The following is a 12,751-nucleotide window of genomic DNA, read 5'->3' on the forward strand; positions in this document are numbered from 1 at the left end:
GCAGAAACTCTTTAGTTTGATGTAGTCCCATTTGTTTATTTTTTCCTTTATTTCTCTTGCCTTAGGAATGTATCTGTGAAGATATTGTTACGTGTGATATCTGAAATTTTCCTGCCTATGTTTTCCTCTAGGACTTTTATGGTGTCATGGCTTACATTTAAGTCTTTGATCCATCTTGAGTTTATTCCTTTGTGTGGTGTAAGTTGGTGGTATAGTTTCATTTTTTTGAACGTCCCTGTCCAGTTCTCCCAGCACCATTTGTTGAAGAGGCTCTTCTCACTCCGTTTTATGTTCCTTCCTCCTTTATCAAAGATTAGTTGACCATAGAGGCCTGGGTTTATTTCTGGACTCTCTATTCTGTTTCACTGATCTATATGTCTGTTCTTATGCCAGTACCAGGCTGTTTTGATCACACTGGTTTTGTAGTATTGTTTATGTCTGGTATCGTGATTCCTCCTGCTGTGTTCTTCTGTTTCAAGATTGCTTTTGCTCTTCAGGGTCTTTTTCAGTTCCATATGAATTTTTGGAGTATTTGTTCTAGGTCAGTGAAATATGTCATTGGTATTTTAATAGGGATTGCATTGAATCTGTAAATTGCTTTGGGTAGTATGGCCATTTTGATGATGTTGATTCTCCCCATCCAAGAACATGGTATGTGCTTCCATTTATTTGTATCTTACTTAATTTCTTTCTTCAACATTGCATAATTTTTAGTGTACAGGTCTTTTATCTCTTTGGATAAGTTTATTCCTAGGTACTTTATTTTTCTTGTTGCTATAGTAAATGGTATTTTCTTTTTTGCTTCTGTCTCTGATACTTTATTGGTGTACAGAAATGCCTTATATTTCTGTATATTTATTTTGTACCCTGCTATTTTGCCAAATTCACTTATTATATCGAGTAGTCTTTTAGTGGAGTTTATAGGGTTTTCTAGGTATACTATTATGTCATCTGCATATAATGATAGTTTTACTTCTTCTTTCCCAACTTGGATGCCTTTATTCCTTTTTCTTGTCTGATTGCTGTGGCTAGGACTTCCAACACTATGTTGAATAGGAGTAGAGAGAGTGGACAACCTTGTCTAGTTCCTGATTTCAGGGGGAATGCTTTCAGTTTTTGTCCATTGAGTATGATGTTGGCTTCAGGTTTCTCATATATAGACTTAATTATGTTAAGGTATGTTCCCTCTATTCCCATTTTGCTGTTTTCATCATAAATGGGTGTTGTACTTTATCAAATGCTTTTTCTGCATCTATTGATATGATCATGTGATTTTTGTCTTTCATTTTGTTTAGGTGGTGTATTATATTTATTGATTTGCAAATATTAAACCATTCTTGCATCCCTGGGATGAATACCACTTGATCGTGGTATATGATCTTTTTGATGTATTGCTAGATCATGTTTTCCAATATTTTGTTGAGGATTTTAGCATCTATGTTCAGCAGTGATATTGGCCTGTAATTTTCTTTCTTTGTTGTGTCTTGACCTGGTTTTTGGGATTAGGGTAATACTGGCTTCATAGAAAGAGTTTGGGATTTTTCCCTCTTCTTGGATTTTTTTGAAATAGTTTGAGGAGGGTAGAAATTAGTTCTTCCCTAAATATTTTGTAAAATTCACCTGTGAAGCCATCTGGTCCAGGGCTTTTGTGTGCAGAGAGATTTTTGATTACCGTTTCAATTTCCTTCTTTGTTATTAGTCTGTTGAGATTTTCTACTTCTTCTTGATTCAGTTTTGGAAGGTTATATGTTTCTAGAAATTTATCCATTTCTCCTATGTTGTCAAATTTCTTGCTGTACAGTTGTTTGTAGTAATTTCTTATTATTGTCTCTATTTCTGTGTTATCAGTTGAGATTTCTCCTCTTTCATTTGTGATTTTGTTATTTGGGTTTTCTCTCTTTTTTTCTTGATGAGCCTGGCTAGAGGCTTCTCAGTTCTGTTTATTTTTTCAAAGAACCACCTCCTAGTTTTGTTGATCTTTTGGATTGTTTGTTTAGTCTATATGTCATATAATTCTGCTCTGATCTTGACGATTTCCTTCCTTCTTGCTCTAGGCTTTGTTTGTTGTTGTTCTAGTTCTTGTAGCTTTAGGGTTAGATTTTTAATTTGAGATTCTTCTATCCATTTCAGATATGCCTGTATTGCTGTGAACTTCCCTCTTAGGACTGCTTTGGCTGTGTCCATAGGCTTTGAGCTGTTGTGTGTTCATTATCATTAGTTTCTAAAAATTTCTTGATTTCTTCTTTGATGTCATTGATTACCCATTCATTATTTAATAGCATGTTAACCATTTTCCATGAGTTTGGGTGTGTTTGATTTTTTTCTCTGAGGTTGATTTTTAGTTTCAAGGCATTGTGGTCTGAAAAGATGCTTGATATGATTTCAATTTTCTTGAATTTGTTGAGGCTTGTTTTGTGTCCTATTATGTGGTCTATCTTTGAAAATGTCCCATGTGCCTTTGAAAAGAATGTATATTTTGTTTTTGGGGGGTGAATAGTTCTATATATATCAGATAAGTCCATGTGGTTTAGTGTGTTGTTCAATGCCTGTATATACTTGGTGTTTCTTTGCTTCGATGATCTGTCTATTGTTGATAATGGAGTGTTGAAGTCCCCTACTATGAGCGTGTTGTTGTTAATATCCTTCTTGTGGTATTCTAGTATTTGCTTTATGTATTTGGGTGCTCGTATGTTGGATGCATATATGTTTACCAGTGTTATATATTCTTGATGGATTGTTCCTTTAAGTATTATGAAATGTCCTTCTTTGTCTCTTTTTATTGCCCTTGCTTTGAAATCTGTTTTGTCTAATATGAGGACTGCTACCCCAGCTTTTTTTCAGGTCTATTTGCTTGAAAAATTTTTTTATATCCCTTTACTTTCAGTCTACGTAAATCTTTTGTTTTGAGGTGTGTTTCTTGTAGACAGCAAATATGTGGGTCCTGTTTCTTATCCATTCCGTTACCCTATGTCTTTTAATGGGAGCATTTAATCCATTTACATTTAAGGTTATTATTGACGTGTATTTATTCATTTCCCTTTGTACCTCAGTTCCTCTCCTTTTTTTTTTTTTCCTTCTTCTTTTTTCTTAGAATATTCCCTTTAGCATCTCTTGCAATGCTGGTTTGGTGGAGATGCATCTTTTTAGTCTTCCTTTGTCTGAGAAACTTCTTATTTCACCTTCCATTTTGAATGGGAGCCTTGCTGAGTAGAGTATTCTTGGTTGTAGGCCTTTGTTTTTCATTGCTTGAAATATTTTTGACCATTCCCTTCTGGCTTGTAGTGTTTCTGTTGAGAAATTGGTCAATAGCCTTATCGGAGCTTTCTTGTATATTATTTGCTGTTTTTCTCTTGCTGATTTTAGGATTCTCTCCTTGTCTTGGAATGTTGCCACTTTAATTATGATGTGCCTTGGAGTGGGTTTTTGGGGGTTGCACTTTATTGGAACTCTCTGTGCTTCCTGGACTTGCATAACTTTTTCTCTCCTCAGGTTGGGAAAATTTTTCTGTCACTATTTCTCCTATCAGTTTATCTATTCCTTGTTCTTCTAATCACTCTTTAATTCCAATGATTCTGATATTGTTTTTCCTTATGCTATCCTGTAATTTCCTTACTTTTTCTTCATACTTTTTCAATCTTTTTTCATTTTGCTGTATTGTCTGTGAATTTGTTTCTACATTATCTTCTAACTCACTAATCCAATCCTCTGCTTCGTTTAGTCTGCTTTTGACTGATTCTACTGTGCTTTTCAATTCAGAGATTGAATTCTTCATTTCTTCCTGGTTCTTGTTAATAGTTTCTATGTCTTTTTGTTATGCTGGTGTAGTTCTCTGCAAGTTCCCTGTAATTTTCTTGGAGCTGTTGGTAACTTCTTTGGAGGTTGTCTTAGTTGTTTTTAAGGATGTCAAGTCTATTGAGCTTCTTCACCACCATTGTTTTGAATTTCGTGTCGACATTTGTGCTATATCTATTCTATTTACTTCTCTTTCTGGGTATTTTTCTTTTCTTTTCATTGAGAGGTTATTTCTGTGTCTTACCATGTTGTTTGTTTTTATTTTGGGGGTTTGTCTGCTTTGACTTCCCACCTTTGTGGTATGAGATTCTTTATAGGAGATCTGGGGGTTTCAGTAGTGCAGTCTCTTTGATCTCCTGAGCCTGATATTCTTGGGGTACCCTTTATGTCGTTTGTTTATGCTGTCTGGTTATATTTCAGATGCTCTTTGTTAGGATCTTCCTTCTGGCTAGTTGATTGAGAGTCACTCTATCCACTTTGTCTTGAGTTCTTTTGTGGAGATGTCAGTTTGGCCTTTGTGTGTCGTCTTCTTTTCTGCGTCCACAGCTGGTCTAATGAGGCAGGTCAGAGGTTCCTGTTTCTTGCAGCAGCGGTGTATGCCCATGGTGGCCGGCACGGTGCATTTCTTTGGTGCCTGTTGGAGCTAGCTGAGGTGCCTTTGTGCTCTCGCAGTGGCCCGAGAGTTAGCCTCAGTCCTGCCGAGCCGTGCTCCAGGAGTTGGTCTCTCGCTTCTTAGGGCAGGATCCCAGACACTTGTGCACAGTGGAAGTGTGTCTGTGAGTCGCTGCCACCACTGTTCCCGCACCACAGCCACCCGCCATTCCTGCACCCGCCTGAGCAGATACGAGCAGAGCCTGAGCGAGTGGTCTGTGCTCAGGCCTGGCGCCCACTGGAGCTGGCCAGGGGTGTCTGCGCACGGTCTTCTGCATGTCCAGTGGGCCCTCCCTGCACCCTTTGGGGCACTGATCCCACATCTGTTGGGCTGTGTCTGACGGCACCCGGACCCACGGTCCCGCGCACCTGGGCCTGTGAATGAGGGCACTTCCCTGTGCGCACCCTAGAGACTCAAGGGGAGGGTTGGGGAGTGGATGAGCACGCCTCTGCACCTGCACTGCTCAAGAATGTCCTACCACCCCCAAACTTTCCACCCCTCTCCGCAGTCCACAAGAGAAAAATATAAAGGAAATTACGTTCTCACTTGCACAGCAGTACGCTGTCTCCTGTCCTTCAGCGCCAATGCCACCTGTTTGGGTCCTGTCTCTGCCAGTGGGCAGAGATCTGCTCTCCTCCTGGCTTCTCTCTGGGGAAGCCTATGGTTGCCAAAAATCCTTTGTGTACTTCCAGCCACAGCTCGGGCAGCCACTTCAGTCAGAGATCTCATCTCGTCCCTTTTTCCTCCTCTATCCTCACTAAACTGGTTGTTCCCAGATAGTTTTTCTCTAATCCAGCAGTGCCAAGGCTCGACTCCTGCCAGTGTCCAGCTGCTCACTGAGATATTCTGTCTGCAATTAGTCCAAACTACAGACGGGTCTCAGGAGTCTGAAAGCACAGCCTCCCCTCACTCCTCCGCCATCTTCTATCATCCTGTGCTATGACTTTAACATAATATAAAATATAGCTGCTTATTTGAAATTATATATTATTTTGTATTGTTCTGTACATAAATGCTATTATTTAAATGAAACAGAAATAGGACTAATTAATGGTGGCAATTAATAGTAGTTAATCATAAGATGGATTAAACAAATATATGTGAGAAAAAGAGGATGTTTTTATGTGTTTTTTCCTGTCTTCGGAAACATCAATTTGTTTTTATTTTTTTTAACTTTTTGTTGAAGATTTAAATTTTATAGAATATATTATTGTGAATTCTTAAGATACATAAATATAAAATTTAAAAAAATAATTCAGCCAATACTGCTTATATTTTATTTTCAAAATCCATGATGCATTCTTTCTGCCCCTTGATACACTGGATATTTTTACTTTTTCTGTCCCCTTGTCTGAGTTTCCTGTGGCCTTTCGGACCTTGTTTTCCTCTATTGAGTGATATCACAAAATACCTTCAAACACAAATTCCATTGGACTTGCAGCTCTGCTGGTAACAAGCCCATATCACAGTGACTTCTGATCTGTCTTTATCATATGATTGTTGCTGCTTAAATAAAATTACCACAAATTACCAGCTTCAAACAACAATGCTGTGTCTCACAGTTCTGCAGGTCTGGAGCAGCCCAGCCAGGTTCTCTGCTCTGACTCTGAAAGAGCTAAACTTGAGGATCAGCTGGTTCTGCATCTGGCTGGGGCTCTGGGTCTGTTTCCATACCTACTGATTGAAAGAACTCATAGCCTTCCCACTCTTTCCACATGGCCCCTCCAAATTGTAGTCAACAAGAGACATTTAATCCTTCTCAAGCCTCAAATCTCTTTGATTTCCTCTCCTGCTTTTAAGAGCATTTCTGATTACATTGGACCTACCTGGATCATCCAGGATATCTTCATATCTTAAAGGGCAGCTAATTAGTAACATGAATTTCATCTGCTAAAACCCTTTATCACCTAATAGTAACCAGGAGCAGAAGAGAGAAGGAAGTGGGGAGGAGTTCTGGGAATTAAATGAGTTAATACACATTAAAAACAAAGGAAGCAATGTATTTGTGAACATTTATTGTTGTCTTGCCACACAATATGCCTGGAGTAACATTATCTGTGCTGAAGGACTCAAAGCCCATTGCAATCACTTTGGCTCATGGGCCTTCCACCTGGAGGTCCTCTCACCACTCTTCCAAAGCCTGTGGCCCAGTGAGAATGCTACATCTTCCATAGATCTATCCAGTTATTCCCACCCAGAACATGGTCTCATGTAGACTCTGTAGAACTTTGTGCTTCTTCTGAAATGTGTATCTCATTAACCTTCTTTCATTGTCTTTTTTCTTGTTCCTGGTTCTAATATTTGAGTGCCAGGGACCCACATCCAGTTCAGTGCCTAGAGGGCTGACCAGTGAGGCAGGAGTCTGCCTGCCCTTCTCCAGCTTCTCTGTGCAAGGAGTCCATGCTGTGGACTGTCTGGGACTCTGCTTTCCATGGGACCCACCTGGAGAATAACACCAGGTTCCACAAAGTCTCTCTCCTACCCTTCCCTCTTGCTGGCTGTCCTCAGGTCTCAGTTGGCTTTACAGTGGTAAACTAATAGCCATCAGTGGTTACAGCCTTTTATAGCAGGAAGTTTTCTTGTCAAGAATACTCATCATGCAAGACATCTCTGTTGATGAATACTCATGATGCAAGAAATCTCTGTTGCCATAAATACAGGGCAAAGGCTTTGCTCCTCAGATGGAATTTAAAACAAATACACAACCAACTATGCTGCTGACCAAGGGTCTGCTGAATCATTCCTCCATCTAGACACACCAAAGCTTAACAGTAAGTGGTCACCTCTTTTTGTAAGTAACAAAAAATTATTTCAGGAGGAAAAAATCTTCAAAAATGTCACACTTATTTGTTTCTGGGTTTTTTTTCCCTGCAAGTCTTTGTCTATTAATGGAATATAGAATTGGGGTAATTACCTCAAGTAATGAGAAGCCAAAGGAAGACCCTTCCTTTCCATGGCAGAAGGCAACATGCAGTGATCAGAATAACTGAACAAGAGTCTAATTGCATATGGCTCCTTCAGTATGTAAATGACTCTCCCAAATACCTCCTCCCTGGCTTCCTCTGGACACCACTGAAAGAAAACATTGGGAACCCAAGCTTACTGTTTGGAGCCACCTTATGTCTTTGGAACATTACAGTATGCAGAGGTCAAGAGCTGATGATTAAATAATTCAATGCCCAAGAGATTCTCCTATGAGAAATGTCTGGATATTGAAGCAAAAGGGAATTTGTCTGCAAAGTAAATGCATAACACTTAAACAACCAACAATTAGTTCTGCACATGACTACATACAGTCCCCCAAATTATTTGGAAATAAATAAATATGGTAGGACTGATATTTCAATACCACAATTTCATTTCAACCTCAGTCAAACACAATTCACTCATTTTTCTACCCAAAAAGTATTAGAAATATTAGAAATATTATATTAAAAATATTAAGGTGGAGTTTTCTGTGCAGAGATGAATAAGATTTTATATAACCTCAAGAGTCATAATTTAAATGAAACAAATCATTAATATCCTAGTGGGGGTAAATCTACTTACAAAACTTTTCATTAATGTGAGAAATGTTCACAATAAAACACGGGGACACAGGACTTCAGCAGCAAAGTGAGGCACTTGTTTATTCACAGGTGTGAAGAGCCAGGCACAGCCAGTCAAAGGCATGTATGCCCCAAGTATACAAAGTAACCTGGGTTTATACTAACGTGATTAGTTCCCCCTCCCTAACATGATTAGCTCCCTCTCCCCTCTCTTTCTCCCCCTTTTCTCCATTAGTGGTTAATCTGGGTTCACAATCTAAAGTGATTAACTACTTAACTAAAGATGGGATTAACTAAAGGTAATCTAGTTATAGGTCTGTCTCCAACTAATTTGCAAATTTATCTAGCTACATCTTCCCATTTCTCTGTGTTTGGTGATGACAATCTTCCTCCTTTTGATCTCAGAGATCTGTGAGGAGCTGCAGAATGTCATTTCCTTGCCCCTATTCCATGATTCGTCTGTTAATTATTCCTTAGTGATATGAGAGTCATTGGCTTCTTTGTCCCTTACAATTAATATCTCAAAACAAACTTTTATTGTTATGGAAATTAGTACCTTTCACTCCCAATTCACTTTAAAAAAGCATGATATTTATTTGATTTCTTGATAATCTGAAGCCAATTTGGTGAAAATCATGAGATAGTGACATTTTTTATTCCGTTATTTACTCCTAAGTGATTTTCTTGATTTGGATTTCAAGTCAGCAAAAAGTATGGACTGCCTTCTATGTCCCAGGTATTGGGCCTGTTGGAGGGCTACAAAGGCATATGACTAAGACCTTGTTCCTTTGACATAAGGTTATTCAAGGTAAGTAAGCATGTCCCCAAAACAAGCAATTCGCACACTGTGCATTTAGTGCCCTGGAGACCTGGATAAGGGAACAATTAATTCTGCCTGAAAAGGAGTTAGAAAAAGTGCCACAGAAAGGTCATGTGGATAATTGAGGTGGTGGGTAATGAGAAAAACCTGCTAAATTGTCATTGTGGAAAAAAAGAAATTAGAGATTAACAACTAAAGGAGACAGATAAAGGCAGTAGATCTACCGTAGTCTCCAACAGCCTGACTAGGCCAAGACTGGTACATGATCTGACGCCACCAGTGGCAGATCCTGGAAGTGCATATCAATATAAGAAGCAGAAGAAGAGTCATCAAAAAATGGGAAGACAGAGAAACAACTCCCCATCGAAAAGAAAGGAGGAATCCCCAGAAAGAGTGCTAAATGAAACAGAGGAAAGCAATCTATCAGACATGGAATTCAAAATATGGATTATAGGAAAGCTAAATGAGCTCAGCAAACTCAAAGAAAACTACAAACAACTCCAGGGAAACTACAAGAAACGTACTGAGAATTACACCAGCATGAAAAAGGACATAGAAGCTATAAACAAGAGCCAGGAGGAAATGAAGAATACAATTTCTGAATTGAAGAACAGAGTAGAAAAAATTAAAAGCAGGATAAAGGAAGCATATTAGATCAGGGAGCTAAAGGACAATGTAGAAAAAAATTCCCAGGCAGTGCAACAAAATGAAAAAAGACTTTAAAAGAATGAAGCTGTTTTAAGAGAACAGCAGGACAACAGAAAATGTAACAATATCCATATCATAGAAATACCAGAAGGAGAGGAAGAGAAGCAAGGGATAGAAAACCTGTTTGAAAAAGTAGTGACAGAAAACTTCTCTAACTTGATGAGAGAAAAAGTCATGCAAGTCCAGGAAGCACACAGGGTCTCAATTAAGATGAACCCAAACAGGCCCATTCTTAGACCCATTATAATTAAAATGGCAACATTCAAAGACAAAGAGAGAATCCTAAATGCAGCAAGAGAGAAACAGCTAATAACATGCCATGGAGCTCAGTAAGGTTATGATCAGACTACTCAACAAAAACACAAGCCAGAAGGGAATGGCAAAAAATATTCCAAGCAATGAACAACAAAGACCTACAACCAAGACTACTCTACCGAGCAGGCTCTCATTCAAAATGAAAGGCAAAATAAATTTTCAAGACAAAAAAAGGGGGGGGCTAAAAAAATACATCTCCACCAAACCAGCATTGTAAGAGATGCTAAAGTGTCTACTTTAAGAAGAAACACAGAGGGACAGAGAGAAACACAGGTACAAAGGGATAAAATAACAATGAATAAGTACCTATCAATAATAACCTTAAATGTAAATGGATTAAATGCTCCAATCAAAAGACAAGGGTAGCTGAATGGATTAGAAAGCATGACCCAAATATATGCTGTCTACAAGAGACCCATCACATAGCAAAGATCTACACAGACTGAAAGTGAAGGGATGAAAAAAAATATTTCAAGCAAATGCACATTAAAAAAAGCTGGGGTAAAAATACTTATATCAGGCAAAACAGATTTCACAGCAAAGGCCATAAAAAGAGACAAAAAAGAACATTTCATAATACTTAAAGGAACAATCCATCAAGAAGATATAACTGTTACAAACATATATACACCAACATAGGAGCACACAAATATATAAAGAAAATATTGAAGGGTTTCAAGAAGGATATTGACAGCAACACACTCATAATAGGGTACTTTAACATCCCAATATCAACAATGGACAGATCTTCAAAGCAAACACCAAGGATATTGTGGCATTGTACAACACTCTAGATCAAATATACTTAATTGATATTTATAGAACTGTTCACCTCAGAGAAGCAAAATATATATTCTTTCCAGTGTACATGGAATATTTTCAAAGATAGACTACATGGTAAGATAAGCATTAACAAATTCAGGAAAATTAAAATTATATCAAAGCATCTTCTCAGATGACAATGTCTTGAAAATAGAAATCAACCTCAAGGAAAAAACTCAAAAACATTCAAAGTCATGTAAAATGAATAACATACTATTAAATAATGAATGGGTGAACAATGACATCAAGAAAGAAATTAAGAAGTTTCTGGAAACTAATGATAATGAACACACAACAGCCCAAAACTTATGGGACACAGCAAAAGCAGTCCTGAGAGGAAAGTTCATAGCAATACAAGCCTACCTAAAAGGGTAGAAGAATCTCAAATAAAAAATCTAACAACACAGCTGCAAGAACTAGAGGAACAACAACAAACAAAGCCCAGAGTGAGTGAGGAAGGAAATTATCAAGATCAGATCAGAATTAAATGACACAGAGACTAAACAAACATTCAGAAGATCAAAATCCAGTAGCTTGTTCCTCAAGAAAGATAAATAAAATCGACAAGTCTTAAACCAAGCTCATCAAGAAAAAAAAGAGAGAGGACTCAAATAAACAAAATCAGAAATGAAAGAGGAGAAATTACTACCAATAGCACAGAATGCAAAGGATTGTAAAAAATTACTACAAACAAGTGTATCACAAGATTTGACAATCTAGATAAAATTGACAAATTTCTGGAAACATATAATCTTCCAAAACTCAATCAGAAAGACGTTGAAACCCTGAACAGACCAATAATAAAGAGTGAAATTGAAGTAGTAATCAAAAACCTCCCCGCACACAAAAGCCCTGTACTGGATGGCTTCACAGGCAATTTTTACAAAACATTTAGGAAGAACTAACCCTGATCCTTCTCAAACTATTCCAAAATATCCAAGAAGAGGGAAGACTCCCAAACTCTATCTATGAAGCCAGTATTACCCTAATCCCAAAACCAGGTCAAGACACAACAAAGAAAGAAAACTACAGGCCAATATCGCTGATCAACATAGATGCTAAAATCCTCAACAACATATTGCCAAACTGGATCCAGCAACACATTAAAAAGATGATACACCATGATCAAGTGGTATTCATCCCAGGGATGCAAGGATTGTTAATATTCACAAATCAATAAACCTAATACATCCCAATGGACAAAATGAAAGACAAAAATCACATGATTATATCAATAGATGCAGAAAAAGTATTTGATTTAGTACAACACCCATTTATGATAAAAATACTCAGCAAAATGGGAATAGAGGCAACATACCTCCATATGATAAAGGGCATATATGAGAAACCTTAAGCTAACATGATACTCAATGGGCAAAAACTGAAAGCATTCCCCATAAATTCAGGAACAGGACAAGGCTGCCCACTCTCTCTACTCCTATTCAACATAGTGTTGGAAGTCCTAGCCATAGCAATCAGACAGGAAAAAGAAAAGGCATCCAAAGTGGAAAAGAGGAAGTAAATCAGCATTATTTGCAGATGACATGATAGTGTACAAAGAAAACCCTAAAGACTCCACTTAAAACTTACTCGACCTAATAAGTGAATTTGACAAAATAGCAGGATACAAAGTCAACATTCAGAAATCTAAGGAATTTCTGTACACCAACAACAAAATATCAGAGATTGAAACTAGAAAAAAATCCCATTTACTATAGCAACAAGAAAAATAAGTACCTAGGAATAAACAACCAAGGAGGCAAAAGACCTGTACTCAGAAAACTAGGTAACACTGAAGAAAGAAATTAAGGAAGATACAAATAAAGGGAAGCACATACAATGTTCATGGGTGAAAAGAATCAACATCATTAAAATGTCCACACTACCCAAAGCAATTTATAGATTCAATGCAATTCCTATTAATATACCAATGACATACTTCACAGACCTAGAACAAATAATTCGAAAATTTATATGGAACCAAAAAAGACCTCGAATAGCCACAGCAATCTTGAGGAAGAAGAACACAGTAAGAGGGATCAAAATACCTGATACCAAACTATGCTACACAGCCACTGTAATCAAAACAGTCTA

This window comes from Furipterus horrens, unplaced genomic scaffold (genome assembly GCF_987537825.1).
Source record: "Furipterus horrens unplaced genomic scaffold, mFurHor1.1.pri manual_scaffold_4, whole genome shotgun sequence".
Lineage (NCBI taxonomy): Eukaryota > Metazoa > Chordata > Mammalia > Chiroptera > Furipteridae > Furipterus > Furipterus horrens.